Here is a 16,983-nt window from a genome sequence, read left to right as displayed (position 1 = left end):
TATCACGGCTAAAGTTAGCGAACGGGTGGAGAAAGGGGTGGTCATACACGGCATTTTCACCACCATCTTCCCTTTCACTAACCCGGCCACTCAGGTGATGATATCCAATGTACCCCCAGTCATCAGAAACGAGTCCCTGTTGAAGGAGCTGTCCTGGTATGGGCAGCTGGTCATCCCCATCAGGATGGTCTGTCTGGGCTGCAAGTCACCGAAGCTAAAGCACATCGTTTGTCACAGTAGACAGGTAGACAATCCTCAAAGACAAAGAAAAGTCACCTGAACCTGTCCTTCTCTCATAATGTTGATGGCCTTAACTACATGGTGTTTGCGTCCTCAGAGAACATGAGGTGTTTTGGCTTTGGAGGGACATCGGGTTCGCCCCTGCCCTGAGAAATGTGGGGCTCAATCAGCCCAGCCAGCCATGGCTGTTGCTGCTGCTGGGGCCGGGCCGGCCAAATAACCCAAACAAAGAGGTGCCAGTGTCAGCTGAGCCAGAGAGTGGCCTCTCCCAGTCTCAGGACAGCGGTTTACTCCCCAGGTCAAATTAAGTGCTTCCTGGAGCAGACCAAGGGAGCCCAGCTACCCAATGTTGGGGAGTTCTTCCCTGATCTTCTTCTTCTTTTGTGAGATTTAGTGAGGACTTACTGAATTATCAGGAGGTCTATCGTGTAAGAAAACTTGTTTTAATGGTAAAGAACCACCTCATCAATGATGATGATTATGATGGTTTCTTGTTTTTTTTTTCAGGAATGTGGTCACTGCCCTTGTTTATTTTTTAATCAATGTGTGGTTTTTAATGTCAGCACCCTAAACCTCAATAGAGCTAGGAGTGATTTTAAAAGAGCCGCTCTTTTTATATTAATGGACATTAAGCATATTGACATTATGCTAGTTCAAGAAATCCACAGTTGTTCCAAAATAAAAAGTGAATGGAGGAGAGCTTTTAGTGGGGAGGCCATTTTAAGCCATAGGTCCAGTCTGGGGGGGATTTTATTTGCTAGGTTTCAACCTGTCTCTTTTACTGTTGATGAAGTCATTCCAGGTGTTTTATGAAAAGTTAAAGCTGTTTTAGAAAATGTTTAAATGTTTATGCTCCCACGGACCCAGTGGAGAGAATAGCATTTTGAAGCGAGTTAAGTGACTGTGAAGCAAAGGGTTGGATGGCCTACCGGTTGAGTTTTACAAGGCTTTCTGGGAGATTATCATGGTGACTTGGTCTTGGACAGCCTGACATTCGGCAGACTGCCGATGAGATAGCTGTCATCACCCTGCTGCCAAAGAAGGGAGACCTACAGGACTTCAAGAACTGGAGGCCAGTGTCCCTGCTGTGCACGGATTACAAACTCCTGTCCAAGGCTCTGGCCCTTAGGCTGAGGGAGGTGATGTCATCCATCATCCACCCTGACCAGACCTACTGCATGGCCAACAGGTACATCAGTGGCAATGTCACTTTGATTAGGGATATTTTGGAACTCTCCACTTCATTGGCCACCCTGACTGATCTTATTTCCATAGACCAGAAAAAGGCTTTTGACAAGGTTGAACACCAGTACATGTGGCAGACCTTCGCTGCCTTTGGCTTTTTAGCCATGGTTCGAGCACTCAATAGTGACATTGTGAGTGTTCTAAAGATCAATGGTGGCTTGAGTACACACATTGAGATCCAGAAAGGGGTGCCTTTTAAATTGTCTGCACATTGTTTTAACCAATTCACAGGAAGACATTTATGTTTCAACAAACATTATTAATTAATTTAGTTTTATTTCATCAGCCAAGGTGAACTGGAGAAAGAGCGAGGCTCTGATGGCTGGAAGGGGGCTGGGGGAGGTCTCACACTACCCAGGGGTCTTCAATGGAAGACAGGAGAAATACGGTACCTTGGGTTCTTCCTAGGGAAGAGGACTTTATGGGGAAAAACTGGGAAGTTTCCCTTAAAAGAGTTGAAGGTTGGCTGGAGAAGTGGAGGTGGCTTCTCCCAAAGATGTCCTTTAGAGGTCGAACACTCATTGTGAACAATATGGTGTCCTCCCGCCTGTGGCACAAGATGATGTGTGCTGACCCTCTGGCTCCTCTCCTTAGCCAGATTCAAATCAAATCAAATCAAATCAAATCAATCTTTATTTATATAGCGTCTTATACAATCAAAATTGTTTCAAGGCGCTTTCCAGAATCTCAGGGCCTGACCCTAGACAAGCAACAGTGGCAAGGAAAAACTCCCCTTTAACAGGAAGAAACCTTGAGCAGGACCAGGCTCATGTAGGGGGACCCTCCTGCTGATGGCCGGCTGGGTAAAGAGAGAGGAGAAGGGGAGGACAGGTAGAGGATAGAATAGGTAGGAGAGGAGAGGAGGAGAGGAGAGGGGTAGAGGAGAGGAGAAGTAGAGTGAAGGGGAGGTAGAGGAGAGGAGAGGAGAGGAGAGGAGAGAGAGGAGAGGAGAGGAGGAGAGGAGAGGAGAGGAGAGGAGAGGAGAGGCACAGAGCACAGAAACACACAAAAATACGATATACAATCACTTCAGCGGGGCCGGAGGTCATTATGCAGCTCCGAAGGCGGCGATACCTGTAAATAAATAGAGAGGTGGGGGGGGGGGGGGGGGGGCAGAAAAACTACACAAGAATCAGCATAACTAGTCTGCTTGATGAGGAGGAGGAAAGGAGAGGAAGAAGAGGAGAGGAGAGGAAACTATGACCCATTGGGGTGACAGAGGCCTGTCAGGTGATCATGTTTCCGGACCCCGGCAGCCTTGGCCTATAGCAGCATAGCTAAGATGTGACCTAATGATTAGACGACCCCCTAAGTATGATAATCTGTCTGTCTATGACAGTAACTGGAACTACAGAATTAGTAGCAATAAGCTTTTTCAAAGAGGTAGGTTTTAAGTCTGATCTTAAAAGTGGCGATGGAGTCAGCCTCCCGTACCTGGACAGGGAGCTGGTTCCATAGCAGGGGGGCCTGGTAGCTAAATGCTTGGCCCCCCATTCTACTCCGAGAAACTCTGGGAACCACAAGTAGACCAGCATTCTGAGAGTGGAGCGGTCTATTGGGCTGATAAGGTATCACTAGCTCCTCCAGGTAGGATGGAGCTAGGCCTCTGAGGACCTTGTAGGTCAAAAGAAGGGTTTTAAAAATTATTCTAAATTTAACGGGCAGCCAATAAAGTGACACCATTACAGGAGTTATGTGATCTCTTTTGTCAATACCTGTCAGAACTCTGGCTGCAGCATTTTGGATCAACTGGAGGCTTCTTAAAGAGTTGTTTGGACACCCTGATAATAAAGAATTACAGTAGTCCAGCCTGGAAGTAACAAAAGTAACAAAAAGCATGGACTAACTTTTCAGCATCATGCCGCGTCAGCAGCTTCCTGATCTTTGTGATGTTCCTCAAGTGAAAAAAGGCACTTCTAGAGACTAATTTAATGTGTGAGTTGAAGGAGAGATTTTGATCAAAAGTTACTCCTAGATTCCTCACAGAGAGACTAGATGTTAATGAGATACCATCTAGTGAGATCATGTGATCTAATCTATCCCTGAGAGGTTCAAGACCAAACACTATGACCTCAGTTTTTCCTGGGTTAAGGAGGAGGAAATTTGAAGACATCCAGGACTTTGTCTTTAAGACAGGTCTGGAGCTTCACTAACTTCTCTGTCTCCTCAGGTTTCATGGATAAATAGAGCTGAGTGTCATCAGCATAACAATGAAAATGTATCCCATGCTGCCGAATAATGTTCCCTAAGGGAAGCATGTACAAGGTGAAGAGGATTGGTCCAAGTACAGAACCTTGAGGAACTCCATGGCTAACCCTACTGTATGAGGAGGGAACACCATGGACATGAGCAAACTGGTATCTATCAGATAAGTATGATCTAAACCAGTCTAGTGCTGTCCCTTTAATCCCAATCACATGTTCCAGTCTCTGTAACAGGATGCTGTGATCAACTGTATCAAAAGCAGCACTGAGGTCCAGCAGAACCAGCATAGAGACCAGTCCATGATCGGAAGCTATGAGAAGATCATTAGTGACTTTAAGAAGTGCTGTTTCTGTGCTGTGGTGAGCTCTAAAGCCTGACTGAAACATCTCAAACAGGCTGTTCCTCTGCAGGTGCTCCAGTAACTGAGTCACCACCACCTTCTCTAGAACTTTAGAGATAAAAGGAAGGTTGGTTATTGGCCTATAATTTGCTAAGGCATCAGGATCCAGTGATGGTTTGTTAAGCAATGGCTTAATCACTGCCACCTTGTAGGACCGGGGTACATAACCTGTCACTAAAGAACCATTGATCTGGTCCAGGATAGAACTGCCTATCAATGGTAAAACATCCTTCAACAGGTGTGCTGGGATGGGATCTAAAACACACGTGGTGGTCTTGGATTTCTGAATTAGCGCCTCAGAAAAATATATAGGGCTGAAGGAGTTTAAGGGCTCGTTGGAGACCCTGTATGTTCCCACAGTCAGCGCATCTGGTGATGGTCCAGTTTTGGGATGGCCTGGTTAGCTTTCTCTCTGATAGCTAGAACTTTATCAGTGAAGAAGCTCATGAAGAGTTCACCACTAAGGGAAGAACGGATACGTGGATCTAAAACACTGTGACTCTTAGTTAATTTGGCCACAGTGCTGAAAAGAAACCTGGGGTTGCTCTTATTTTCCTCAATTAAGAAGAAAAATAAGCTGTTCTAGCCTTGCGAAGGGCCTTTTTGTAAACTAATAGACAGTCTTTCCAGGCTACATGATAGCTGTCTATTTTACAAGAATGCCACTTCCTTTCCAGTCTTCGCACTTTCTGCTTGAGGGTCCTGATATGTGAATTATACCAGGGGGCACACCTCCTCTGATTTACTATTTTCTTTTTCAGGGGGGCAACAGAATCAAGCGTGATTCTCAGTGAGGTTGCTGCACCTTCAGCAATAGAGTCAACCTCAGCAGGGCTAAGATTATAATGATTGATCCCTGGGAAACACACGGTGGTCCTGGGATCAGCACAGGGATCGCTTCCTTAAACTTAGCTACAGCATTATCTGAAAGACATCTGCTATAGTAAGACTTTGTTGAGGATGATAGAAGAATCCTTAATCATAAATGTAAAAGTGATCAAAGAATGGTCTGACAGGACTGGGTTCTGAGGGAACACTGACACATGTTCTACCTCAACACCATAAGTCAGAACTAGATCTAGGGTGTGGTTAAAGCTATGAGTTGGTTGGTTTATCTGCTGGAGGAAACCAACTGACTCAAGTAATGAAATGAAGCCATTTCTAAAGCTGTCATTTATAACGTCCATATGGATATTAAAGTCTCCAATGATAATGACTTTGTCCGTTCTAAGGACCAAGTCAGATAAGAAATCAGAGAACTCAGACAGGAACTCTGAATGTGGCCCAGCAGGGGGCCGATATACAACTACAAACAAAAGTGGCTTTTCTGCCTTCCAGTTCAGATGAGTGATGCCAAGAGTCAGGCTTTCAAATGAACTGAAGCCATGTTTTGGTCTGGGATTAATTAATAACTTGGAGTGATAGATTGCTGCCACTCCCCCTCCTCGACCAGTAACACGAGGAATATGATAATTAAGATGGGTAGGAGGAGTAGATTCATTTAAGCTAACATACTCCTCCTCCTGAAGCCAGGTCTCAGTAAGACAAAATAAATCAATGTGATGATCCGCTATCAGGTCGTTTACTAACAGGGATTTACACAAAAGAGATCTAATATTTAACAGTCCACATTTAATTGTGATATTAGTTTCTCCAACTTGTGCTTTAGTATTAATTTTAATAAGATTTTGGTGATTGACCGCTCCCCTGCTCTGTGCTTGCTGAACTTTTAACCGTGGAACAGAGACTACCTCTATAGTGTTAAATATGTTATTGTTGGTGGATGAGGGTTCTAAGGAAGCAGCAGAGAGGTGTGTAAGACTACAACTCTGCATCCTGGTCTGGACCCTGGATTGTCAGGTCACTTTGGGTCTAATAAAATTAGCCAAATTACTAGAAATGAGAGAAGCAAAATCTCATGTGGGATGGACACCGTCTTTCCTAATCAGACCAGGTTTTCCCCAAAAAGTGCTCCAATTGTCTATAAAGGCTACCTGGTTTTCGGGGCACCACCGTGACAACCAGCAACGAAGCGATGACATGCGGCTAAACATCTCATCGCTGGCCAGATTGGCGAGGGGACCAGAGAATGCTACGGAGTCCAACATCGTTTTTGCGTAGTTACACACCGACTCCAAGTTAATTTTGGTGACCTCTGACTGACGAAGCCGGGTGTCGTTGGCTCCGACGTGAATAATAACTTTACCAAATTTACGATTACATCTCGCCCGCAGCCATAAAGTTGCTTCTATGTCGCCCGCTCTGGCTCTCGGAATGCACTTGACTATGGTCGCTGGAGTCGGCTTCACGTTGCGCAAAACAGAGTCGCCAATTACCAGGGTCGGTTTCTCAGCGGGTGTGTCGCCGAGTGGGGAAAAGCGGTTCGCAATGGGAAGCGGTTGGTGGTGCACCGTGGGCCTTTGTTTTGGGCTACGCTTCCTACGAACCGCCACCCAGCCGCCCTGGCTAGCCGGCTGCTCGGCTGCTTCGGGGGACCGCTAGCTGTAGCTATGCTAGGCGGTCCGCAGCAGCTAGCTTATCCTGGCTACTTGACGCAACTCCAGCTAACTCCAAGCTGCGGAACTGCGTCTCAAGCTTGCTAAGTCTAGCCTCCATAGCCATAAATAAACTACACTTTCTGCACCTATTCCCTTCACTAAGGGAGGCAGAGGAGTAACTAAACATTTCACACGCTGAACAGACAAAGACACCGGGTGAAACAGACGGTGAGGCCATGCTAACGCTAGTAATCGGCGAAGCCCTATATTTGTTTAATATGGGTTGTTTCTCACTGTTGTTATCAGGTGACTAGAATGTCCCAAGTGTTCAAAATTTTAAGTAAAGTGAATACAACACACCAAGTGTTCAATATTAAGTGAATACAGCACCCCGTGCACAATGCAACCAACGAACGATTGAGAAGACCGGAAGTGACGCAATACTCACCCGGAAGCTCCCCACTTCACAGCAATTCAACTGGTTTTCGTTGGTTTTATCTGGGACACGCAACACTGGATTCCACAGAGTGTTCTTTTCCTCCCTAAAGATGAGGGGGGGTCAGGGGTTGGTCCACTCAGCTAACAGGGGCGCTGCCTTTCATTTGCAGTTCTTGCAGCGTTTACTAACTGGACCAAAGTACACTCTGCGGAGACCATTGTCCTGCTGTATTCTGCGGCATTTCAATGGCCTTGGTCAAGGTTTTAGTTTGTTTTTTAATGAACACATCAGAAATTAGTGCATCTCCTCTGCCTTCTTTTTAGAAGAGTGTTTTTAAGGTGTGGAACATGTTGGTTAAAGAAAGGAGGGGGAAGGCGGAATCAGCGTACTGGATCCATCAGGAGCCGGTCCTACAGAGGACCAATTTGGACCTTCCCAGCTGGGTGGGGGAGTTGATGCTAGAGTTGTCACCCTGGGCCAGGTGGTGGCGTTGACGGGCCCTCAGATGGATGACCCCTCTTGCCTCGATGCACGGCTAGGATTATGTTCACAGAGGACTCTGCAAAAGCCGCTGGACCACTGGACAACCAAGCTCTCTTGCCATGACTGCCTGCTCCTGACCTCATGCATAACGACGGTGGTATAGGAGGAACCATTCCCTGCCATTTTCCTGGCACCAGATTTTAAAGACTGCTCAGGTCCCCTTTTGAAAACCTTGACATCTGTTCTACACAGGATGCATCTGAAATGACGCTGTACAAAATGCTGGTGAAGATCATGAACAGGCACAGACTGAACCAGAGAGCTGACACGCCCTGGAGAAGTTACTTTGGCCTTGCTCCAGTCTGCAGGCCCCAGTGGAGGGCGCTGTACAAGCCTCCATTCTTTAAGAGACACGCTGACATCCACTGGAGAGTCCTTGATAGTATCTTCCCAGTAAACTCATTCATAGCAACCATTAATGAAATGGTGGAAGACAAGTGCCCCTTTTGTGACACTAGAGAGGAGAAGCAAAAGTGTCAACTTTTAAACTTTGTTTTAGGGCAGGCCAAGATGGCAGTGTATTTAAGCCATAGGAAAAAGATAAAAGATGGTTTTATTGTTGAACCTGTCACTGTGTGTATTAATATGATCAAGTCCAGACTCATTATTGATTTTAATTTTCACAAAGCAGCTGGAGATCTGGACTCTTTTGAGCAGGTCTGATGTTTTAGTCATGTCCTTTGTTTTTTAGCAGGTGACTCTTTGCAGCTTGGAGAGGCACTCATGTAGAATAGATAGATTATTTATTTATCTATTTATTCTGAGTGTTTTTAAACATCTAAATTATATGAGTAATCGTACCTGGCGCCGCGTGAGTGGCAGCCTGTAACAACAGCTCCCGCTCACCCTCGAGATTTTCCTTTACTTTTTTCTTCTTTTCCGCACCTACTACCTTTGTTTTTGGTGCGTTCGGTTTGTTTCATTTACCCTCATCATGTACGTAAGACTCATGGAGTTTGCACTGGTGGTTCTTCTCATTTCTTCACTTTTCGATACCGCGTCCGGAGACCCATCGCGGAGCCGCGGCTCGCTTGTTTACAGCAGGGATCAGCTGTTCGCCCTGCGGAGCTCTGCGGCGCTGCCCAAGGAGCGACCCGATGTGCCCCCCGAGCTGAGGAGGAGGAAACGGGGATGCCGCGCCGGGGTCGAGCGCTGTGCCAGGAAGAGACGCTATCGACCCGTCCTGCCCTCCATCATCATGGGGAACGTCAGATCTCTCCCCAACAAGATGGAGGAGCTGGCAGTGCTGACCCGGCATCAGCGGGAGTACCGGGAGAGCAGCCTGCTGCTGTTTACGGAGACCTGGCTAACCGAGCTAATTCCGGACACGGCCGCACAACTTGAAGGATTTACTCTTTTACGGGCAGACAGAAGCAGGGAGAGTGGTAAGAGGAAGGGAGGAGAACTGGCAGTGTTTGTGAACGATAGATGGTGTAACTCTGGGCACATCACTATCAAGGAGCAGCACTGCTGTAAGGACATCGAACTGTTAGCCGTTAGCACGAGGCCTCACTACCTGCCGAGGGAGTTCACACATGCCCTCGCGGTGGTTGTGTACATCCCCCCCTCTGCTAACGCTGATGCAGCCTGTGATGTCCTGTTCTCAGCAGTGAGCAGGCTGCAGACACAGCACCCTGACGCCCTCCTCCTCATCTCTGGAGACTTCAATCATGCCTCTCCATCATCTTCTCTGCCCAAATTCACCCAGTACGTCACATGCCACACCAGGGACAATAAAACACTGGACCTCTTCTATGCCAACACCAAGAAGGCATACCACTCTCTCCCACTCCCTCCCCTGGGCTGTGCCGACCACAACCTTGTACACCTCCAGCCTGTGTACAAACCTCTTGTGCAGAGGCAGCCTGCTGTCACCCACAGTGAAGAAAGGGTCCAAAGAAGCCGAGGAGGCCCTGAAAGACTGTTTCAACACAACCCTGTGGGATGTATTCAGCGACGCCCATGGGGAGGACATTGACAACCTCACCAACTGCATCACGGACTACATTAAGTTTTGCGTGGAGAACACCGTACCCACCAGGACTGTACGGAGCTTCTCCAACAGCAAGCCCTGGATCACCCAGACATAAAGGCCCTCCTGAAGGAGAAGAAGAGGGCTTTTGTGTCTGGAGACAAGGAGGAGCTGAAGTCTGTGCAGAGGGAACTGAGGAGGAAGATCAGACAGGAGAAGGACAACTAAACTCCTGTCCCCCCTCCCCCTCTCTCATGAACTTCAGCCCATACATTCCCGACACTTCACACCCTGGCCCATGCCCATCCCCCCCACCAACACCTCCCTGCTCCAGCCTGTCCCTCACACCACACCAGGTGAGGAAGGCCCTGAAGAAGAACAGGGCCAGGAAAGCGACAGGTCCGGACGGCATCAGCTCCAGGCTCCTGAGGTCCTGCGCAGACCAGCTGTGTGGGATCTTCAGTCACATGTTCAACCTGAGCCTGAGGCTGGGGAGAGTGCCACAGCTGTGGAAGACGTCTTGCATCGTCCCAGTGCCGAAAACACCGCACCCCAAGGAGCTCAACAGCTACAGGCCGGTAGCTCTGACGTCTCATCTGATGAAGACGCTGGAGAGACTCATCCTCGCCCACCTGCGCCCACTGGTGAGCTCCTTAATGGACCCGTTGCAGTTCGCCTACCAGCCGAGCATCGGGGTGGACGATGCCGTCATCTACCTCCTCCACATCGCCCTCACTCACCTGGAGAAGGCTGGAAGCACTGTGAGGATCATGTTTTTTGATTTCTCCAGTGCATTCAACACCATCCAGCCCAGGCTGCTGGGGGACAAGCTGCAGGTAGCTGGGGTGGATCACCACCTCACAACATGGATTCTGGACTACCTCACACAAAGACCACAGTTTGTGAGGGTGAAGGGCTCCCAGTCAGATCGGCTTCTCTGCAGCACTGGTGTCCCACAGGGAACAGTTCTGGCTCCTTTCCTGTTCACCCTCTACACCGCGGACTTCTCATACAGTACATCTTCATGTCACCTCCAGAAGTTCTCTGATGACTTTGCTGCTGTTGGCCTCATCACTGATGGGGACGATACGGAGTACAGGGAACTTATTCAGGACTTTGTGGACTGGAGCCTGCGGAACAACCTCCAGATCAACGCTGGCAAAACCAAGGAGCTGGTGGTGGATTTCCGCAGGCGTAACAACCCCCCGCCTGCACCAGTGAACATCCTGGGAACGGATGTTGACGTGGTGGAGTCCTACAAGTACCTGGGTGTTCACCTCAACAATAACCTGGACTGGTCACACAACACAGACGCCCTTGTCAAGAAGGGCAATAGCAGACTGTTCCTGCTCAGGAGGCTGAGGTCTTTTGGGGTGCAGGGACCCCTCCTGAGGACTTTCTATGACTCTGTGGTGGGATCAGCCATCTTCTACTGGATAGTCTGCTGGTCCAGTAGCATCACGGACAGGGACAGGAAGAGGATGGACAGACTGGTGAGAAGGGCCAGCTCTGTCCTGGGATGTCCCCTGGACTCGGTGGAGGTGGTGGGAAACGGGAGGATGATGGCTAAGCCGTCATCCATGTTGAACAACACGTCCCACCCCCTACAGGACACCCTGTCAGCACTGGGCAGCTCCTTCAGTGAGCGGCTGCTCCACCCTCGCTGTGTGAAGGAGAGGTATCGCAGATCTTTCCTGCTGGCTGCTGTCAGACTGCACAATAAACATAACACCCGCTAGCACAATCTGAATATTATATATTCTGATATGTATATTGTATTCACCCTCTGTACTATGTACAGGTACACAGAGGCCGAGTATCCATTTATCTGGATTATTGTAAATATACATCCTCTTTGTATATTCCAAATCCTGTTCTATTTGATTTTATCTTATTTTTCTATGCGTGCTCTTGCTGTTGTTGCACTGTAAATTTCCCCGTGTGGGACAATAAAGGATCTGAATCTGAATCTAATGTTCTTTTGTAAGAGTGTTAAATAAAGCTCTTTTCAAAATTCAAATTCTATCTTCCTCTCTCTCTGTCTCTCTCTCTCCCTGAGGAAAACAAGGTGGAGTTGATGTAAAAAAGTTATGTTTAACTAAATAAAGGGAATAACTCCAACACAGTGCTATTAAGGTCAGAATGTGTTTAAGTGACTTAGTGTTTTGAATCGCCATGATAACACATTGTGCTCCCATGCACTGTGCGCAATGAGCTTGCTGAAGTTATGTGTTGACTGGTCACATACTGGTACTTGTGGAAAGACGTGTTACACCAGTACACTGGGAGAATTGTATATTAACCCTCACTTATGAGGGTTAATATATAAGGCTAATATATTATAAGACTTTGGTGTCTGAGCAGGGCATGCAACAGATTCAGATTCATGTATTTGCTTTATCTTTATACAGTGTTGTTTGCTTGTGGTGCCATCAGGCATTTCAGTGTTTCTTTGTAAATGGCACAGCATTTACAACAATTAATGTGAGATTTCCAGCATTCCTCGTGCAGCCAGTAAAGCTATTAAATAAGGCTATTCTGGATGGAGACAATGTGACAATGCTATCCCTCAGGGATCCTGGTTCCCAAAAGTTCAGACATTTTTACCTCTGCCGCCATTAAGCTGCACTTTTGCTTATACTGGGGGGGGGGTTGAATGACAATATTTTATCGCCCCATTAAAAAAAACATTTATCAAGTAAATATGTTGGGGAAATTACATGTCATGTTGTGGTTATGTTGTCCACTCTATCGGTCCTCAGGCTAGACCTGCGTCTAATTGATAATTAACATGCTAACACATGGTTTGTGTTGGTGTTCCACCCAATGTCACTGTCTTAGGAAAGTGGGGGACAGAAAGGGGGGAGGACAGAGAGAGGGAGGAAGGAAAGAGGAGGACAGAAAGGTCAGAGGAGAGCGAGGGAGTACAGGGAGAGGGACAGAAAGAGGGAGAACAGAAAAGGGGACAACAGAGAGGGAGGATATGAAGGGGGAGCACAGAGAAGGGGAGGCTGATGAAGGTGCTGGATTAATTCAGCCTGACCTGTTTAACCCAAGCAGTCATGTTGGTGTGCATGAATGTACCTGCAGTGGCATGTGCACACGTGGTTGAAGGTGTGACACTTGTTATTTGTTCTTTTAGTCCACGTGTATGTGCGCAGGAGTTTGGTGTATTTTGCTTCATTGACAATAATGGAAGACACTGGGTCATTTGTGGATAATTAGGTGGAATAAAGATGCTGCACAGCACGGAAAGAGTCATCCAGTAAGTCAGCAAGATGGGATGAACATGAGAACAAATACGGTGAGCCATGCACACATCAGCTCCTTGATCATGTCTTGCATCATTGTGAAGAGAGCTACCCTCAGTGAGCTCGGTCGGAAAAGTCCCGACAGCTTAGAATGGAAGTTCTTATTTAGGGACAGGACCTCAGTGAGAAGACAGGACAGATGGAGTGGAAGGCCTAAAGGGGTTCTGTGTAAAGACACAATGTAGAACACAGGCCAGGAATTTTAGGTCACTTTGTGCACACTCCAACACGCCAGCAGAGCATTGTGAGGCTGGCAGGCTGTCATTGTGGCTCATCATGAGGTTCACTTTCCTTCTCAAAGACATATTTTAGTCTCACCAACTTGCAGAACGATCCATATTTCTTAAAAGGGATTCTTGTCACAAAATTTTCAAGCTGCCACAGACAAAAGGGACCGCAGTCGAGACTCCTTCACTTTAAAGCTGCAGCAGACATTTGATCTAACCTACCCTTCACTCTTGTTTGAAGTGTTGCATACAGACACATCAGCCGTTGAACTTCTGCAGCTGCTCTGCTGCTGCTGCGCTGCTGATGCTGCTACTGCTACTGTTGCCGTTGTTACTGTTGCTCCTGCTGTTGTGGCTGTTGCTGCTGCTGTTGTGGCTGTTGCTGTTGCAGCTCTTGCTGCAGCTGTTGTGGCTGTTGCTGCTGCCGCTGCTACTGTTGCTGCTGCTGTTGTGGCTGTTGGTGCTGCTACTGTTGCTGTTGCTGTTGCTGTTGCTGCTGCTGTTGTGGCTGCTGCTATTGCTATGGCTGATTAAAATGTTTGCCTCAACCTTAGTGTTTTACATGTAGTTATCTTTTAGTGTCTGATGTTTTAATTACTTTATTTATGTTGGTAGTGAGTGGACCACATGCTGCTATTCAGCAAAATAAATGAGCAATTTTTCTCAGCGGCGTAGTACTGCTGTATTGTTTCCATTATCATGTTTGCTCAATGTGTCTTTTGTGTGTCTCATCTTCATTCCTTTGCTTCTATTGTCTGTAAGTTCATATTTTGACCAACAGATGGCAATATTTAATTAGTTTCCTGACATGCCATTTCTCTAAATTCCTCACCCCTGCAAACAGGCTGGTTGAGTCTCAGCAGCTGAATCCTGTATTATAGTATCCTGTATTTTGTAACATTATCCACCATTTGCTGTGAGAGCGAGATTTTGCACTATCGTTGATAATAAGTGTCAGAGTATTCAAGGTTGGGGTTGAGGTTTCTCTTTTCTTCCTTCTTTGAAAATCAGGATGACACAGTGAGCATACTTGCACATTTCCTTTTGCATCATCACAGCTCTGGAGCTGGATACCAGTAGAGCTTACAGATGATGACATGTTGTGTTGCTATGTAGAAATTTACATTTTGGTCCAGTAATGACAGTGTACCAACATTGTCATAACATAATTGACATAATTCAGGAGCTCTAAATGATCCTTTTATTAACATCCCAAAGTCATGGGTCCTGAGCTCTCCAATCACCGTTCAGTCGTCTGCTTTCATGTTAAGATGCATCTCCACACAGGTCTCCTGTGTTCGCATCCTCCCTCTCTGTATGCAAAGAAACCTGTGCATTATTACTGTTTGCAAAGCCCGAATGTGATTTACTTTCAATCGTGTGACTTTGAGTAGTTCTTTCCTTGGTTCTGATCTACTTAGGAGGAGGACAGACCCAGTGTGGAAACAAAAGACTGAAGGATGTAACCTACATCTTTCTTTCAACATTTGCCTCCATTCCAGTATATTGAACGGAGCCCCATATATAATATGTGCCCCATGTTTGCATTTTCACTTCAAAGCACTGGTCAGTCGGGTCCAGAGGAGCTGATATTGTTTTGGTGAGTCTATCACAGTACGGGTGCTGAAAATACCGACCAACTATCATTCAGTGCTCGTGTTCAGACGGGCGAAAACATCCCTGTGAGATTCATCACTAAAAGTCTCAATCAGCCTCTTGTTCAATCTCAATGACAAAGCATTTTGTCCAAATATTAAGTCCTTTTAAAAGGACTGATTGGTGTCCTGCGCTCTGCCTCCAGCTCTGACAGGTGCTTGCAACAAGATGTGTTGATGTTTAATACATTCAGGATGCGTCATTCTTTCTGATCATTCTTCACAAATTAAGATTGTTTTTTGGTGTCTTTGCTAATGAAGCATCTCTTTCTTGTTCATCTGAGTGGTGTGTGTGTGTGTGTGTGTGTGTGTGTGTGGTGTGTGTGTGTGTGGAGGGGGGGGGGTGGTCCATGCCGCAGAGTCACTGCATAGAGATGACCTGTTAACATGCTGTAATTATGTAGGAGCGATTTCAGAGAGACTGCTGCTGTGTCTCTAATGTATGGAGATGGATTCCTAACTCAGAGATTGTTTTCTTGGTAATTGCAACATCAAGGTTTGCCTCCATGTCTTTGCTGTCTCATTTCAAGCTCTCTTTTATTTTTCTCCCACCTCGCTCTTTCTCTCTTGCCCATGTGCATGTGCTCAGACACATGCGGAGCTGACGGCTTCTCCCCACCATTGTCTCTGCATTCCAGAATATTTTGCTCTTCTTGGAAATCTCTGTGTATTTCAGCACTAAAACTTGTGGGTGTCAGACATTTGCTTTTCATCGCTGAGAAAACAGGCAGACTGGAAGGAACATTTCCTGATTATCAGGCCCTGTGATATTTCCTGTAGAAGGTCAGCCATAAATATGCACACAGTCACCAGCGAGCACAGCTGCTCAGAGACCCCAACTATTAATAACTGCATTGAGCAGTGCTCAAGTGGCAGCATTATTGACAAGAAGCCCAAATTCAATAAAGCTCCAGTCCTGAGTCACATGTTTGCCTTGAGGTGTCTCTCAATCACATCATCCTCTGTCAGCCAGTTAAAAATCTGCGTCATTGTCCACGGACAGTTTAACCTGTCCGTGGAAATATGCTGAGACGATCGAGCTGAGGAGATGGAACATAGCCGGGAAGATGGAGAAGTATTGGTTTTCCGTACAGAAATTAGCCACTTGTCTTTGTGGTGGTGGGGTGATGTGTGAGGACCAGCTAGAGGTCCACATCAACTGCAGTGGCGATTCCCCTTTACTGTTTTCTTTCTTGTTTTCCTTTTCTTTCGGTGCATTCAAAGTTTTTTTCCCGATGCAATCTACTGATTCACGCTAACAATGTGAAACTACATGTCATGTTAACAACATGTCGTGTTGACAACACACTGATTTAGGGCTGCAACTAATAACTTTGAAGTTTAAAATAACTCGCTACAATCCTGCGCTACAATCCTGCACAAATAGCTAATTAACTATGAGTAGATGGCTTGTCCATACTGTTCGTCTGCTTGTCAACATTTTTGAATGTTCATGCATTTCTGACATACTACATATGGTCTTCTGTGTGCTTTAAGACTAAAATGATCCCAAATCATTAATGTCTCAAGACCCAATGGCACCATTTCAGCAACTAAAGATTTCATCTGTGCTCTATGTTGTTTTATGCGGTTACGTCACTTCATGCTCGCTATCCTGGTTGCTGCGACATCATAAGAATGAGCATTAAAGTGGAGACACCTTTAGGTCAGATGAACAACTGAAGCGGTTGGCAGCTCATTTTGTTGCAGCTAATTGTTACACTCTGTTTATTGATGCCGTACACGACCGAATATTCCTATATCTTTGAGAGTGACTTTTATATCCTGTTGCTGTTGTGTCAAGAATGGAAAACAACAGATTATTCCTTTTTGATATTGGGCTTATTACTGTATAGTGTTTTCTAACCTTTCCCCCACAAACATCATGTGATCACCTTACTGCAGCTTCAGACTTCTCGAGATGATTTCTGTGCGGCTGCAGCAAATTACCTTTTGAAAGTATCTTACCTTTGAGTCAAGGTCTTCTCTGTAGGAGCTGCATTTGCCAGCTTGCACACTCAGCTCTGCTTAGAATCACAGATACGAGGGCATTATATTCTTTGTGATCGAGTTCATTTACCAAACACACACGCACTGCAACACCAGGATTTGTGTTTTCATAGATGGTACAATTCCAGTGCCAGTAGCAGAGGGAAGTGAGATAAATGGAATCTTTTTCTGGTCAAATGCATGCAGAGCCTGGAGATAGTAAATAGTTAGTTAAACTTAATCTCGATGAATGTCAACT

At 46.4% G+C, this 16,983-nt stretch overlaps 1 protein-coding gene across 3 annotated transcripts in view; it reads left to right on the top strand.

Moving 5' to 3' along the window:
* The window catches only part of ctnna2 (catenin (cadherin-associated protein), alpha 2), a 244,686-nt gene that overhangs the window by 44,978 nt on the left and 182,725 nt on the right, over nt 1-16,983 (top strand). The gene's annotated exons all lie outside the window — the stretch shown is intronic.

The sequence above is a fragment of the Takifugu flavidus genome, chromosome 6 (assembly GCF_003711565.1).
Source record: "Takifugu flavidus isolate HTHZ2018 chromosome 6, ASM371156v2, whole genome shotgun sequence".
Taxonomy (NCBI): domain Eukaryota; kingdom Metazoa; phylum Chordata; class Actinopteri; order Tetraodontiformes; family Tetraodontidae; genus Takifugu; species Takifugu flavidus.
Note: the sequence above shows the minus strand (reverse complement) of the source record. Positions and strands in the feature narration are given on the sequence as shown.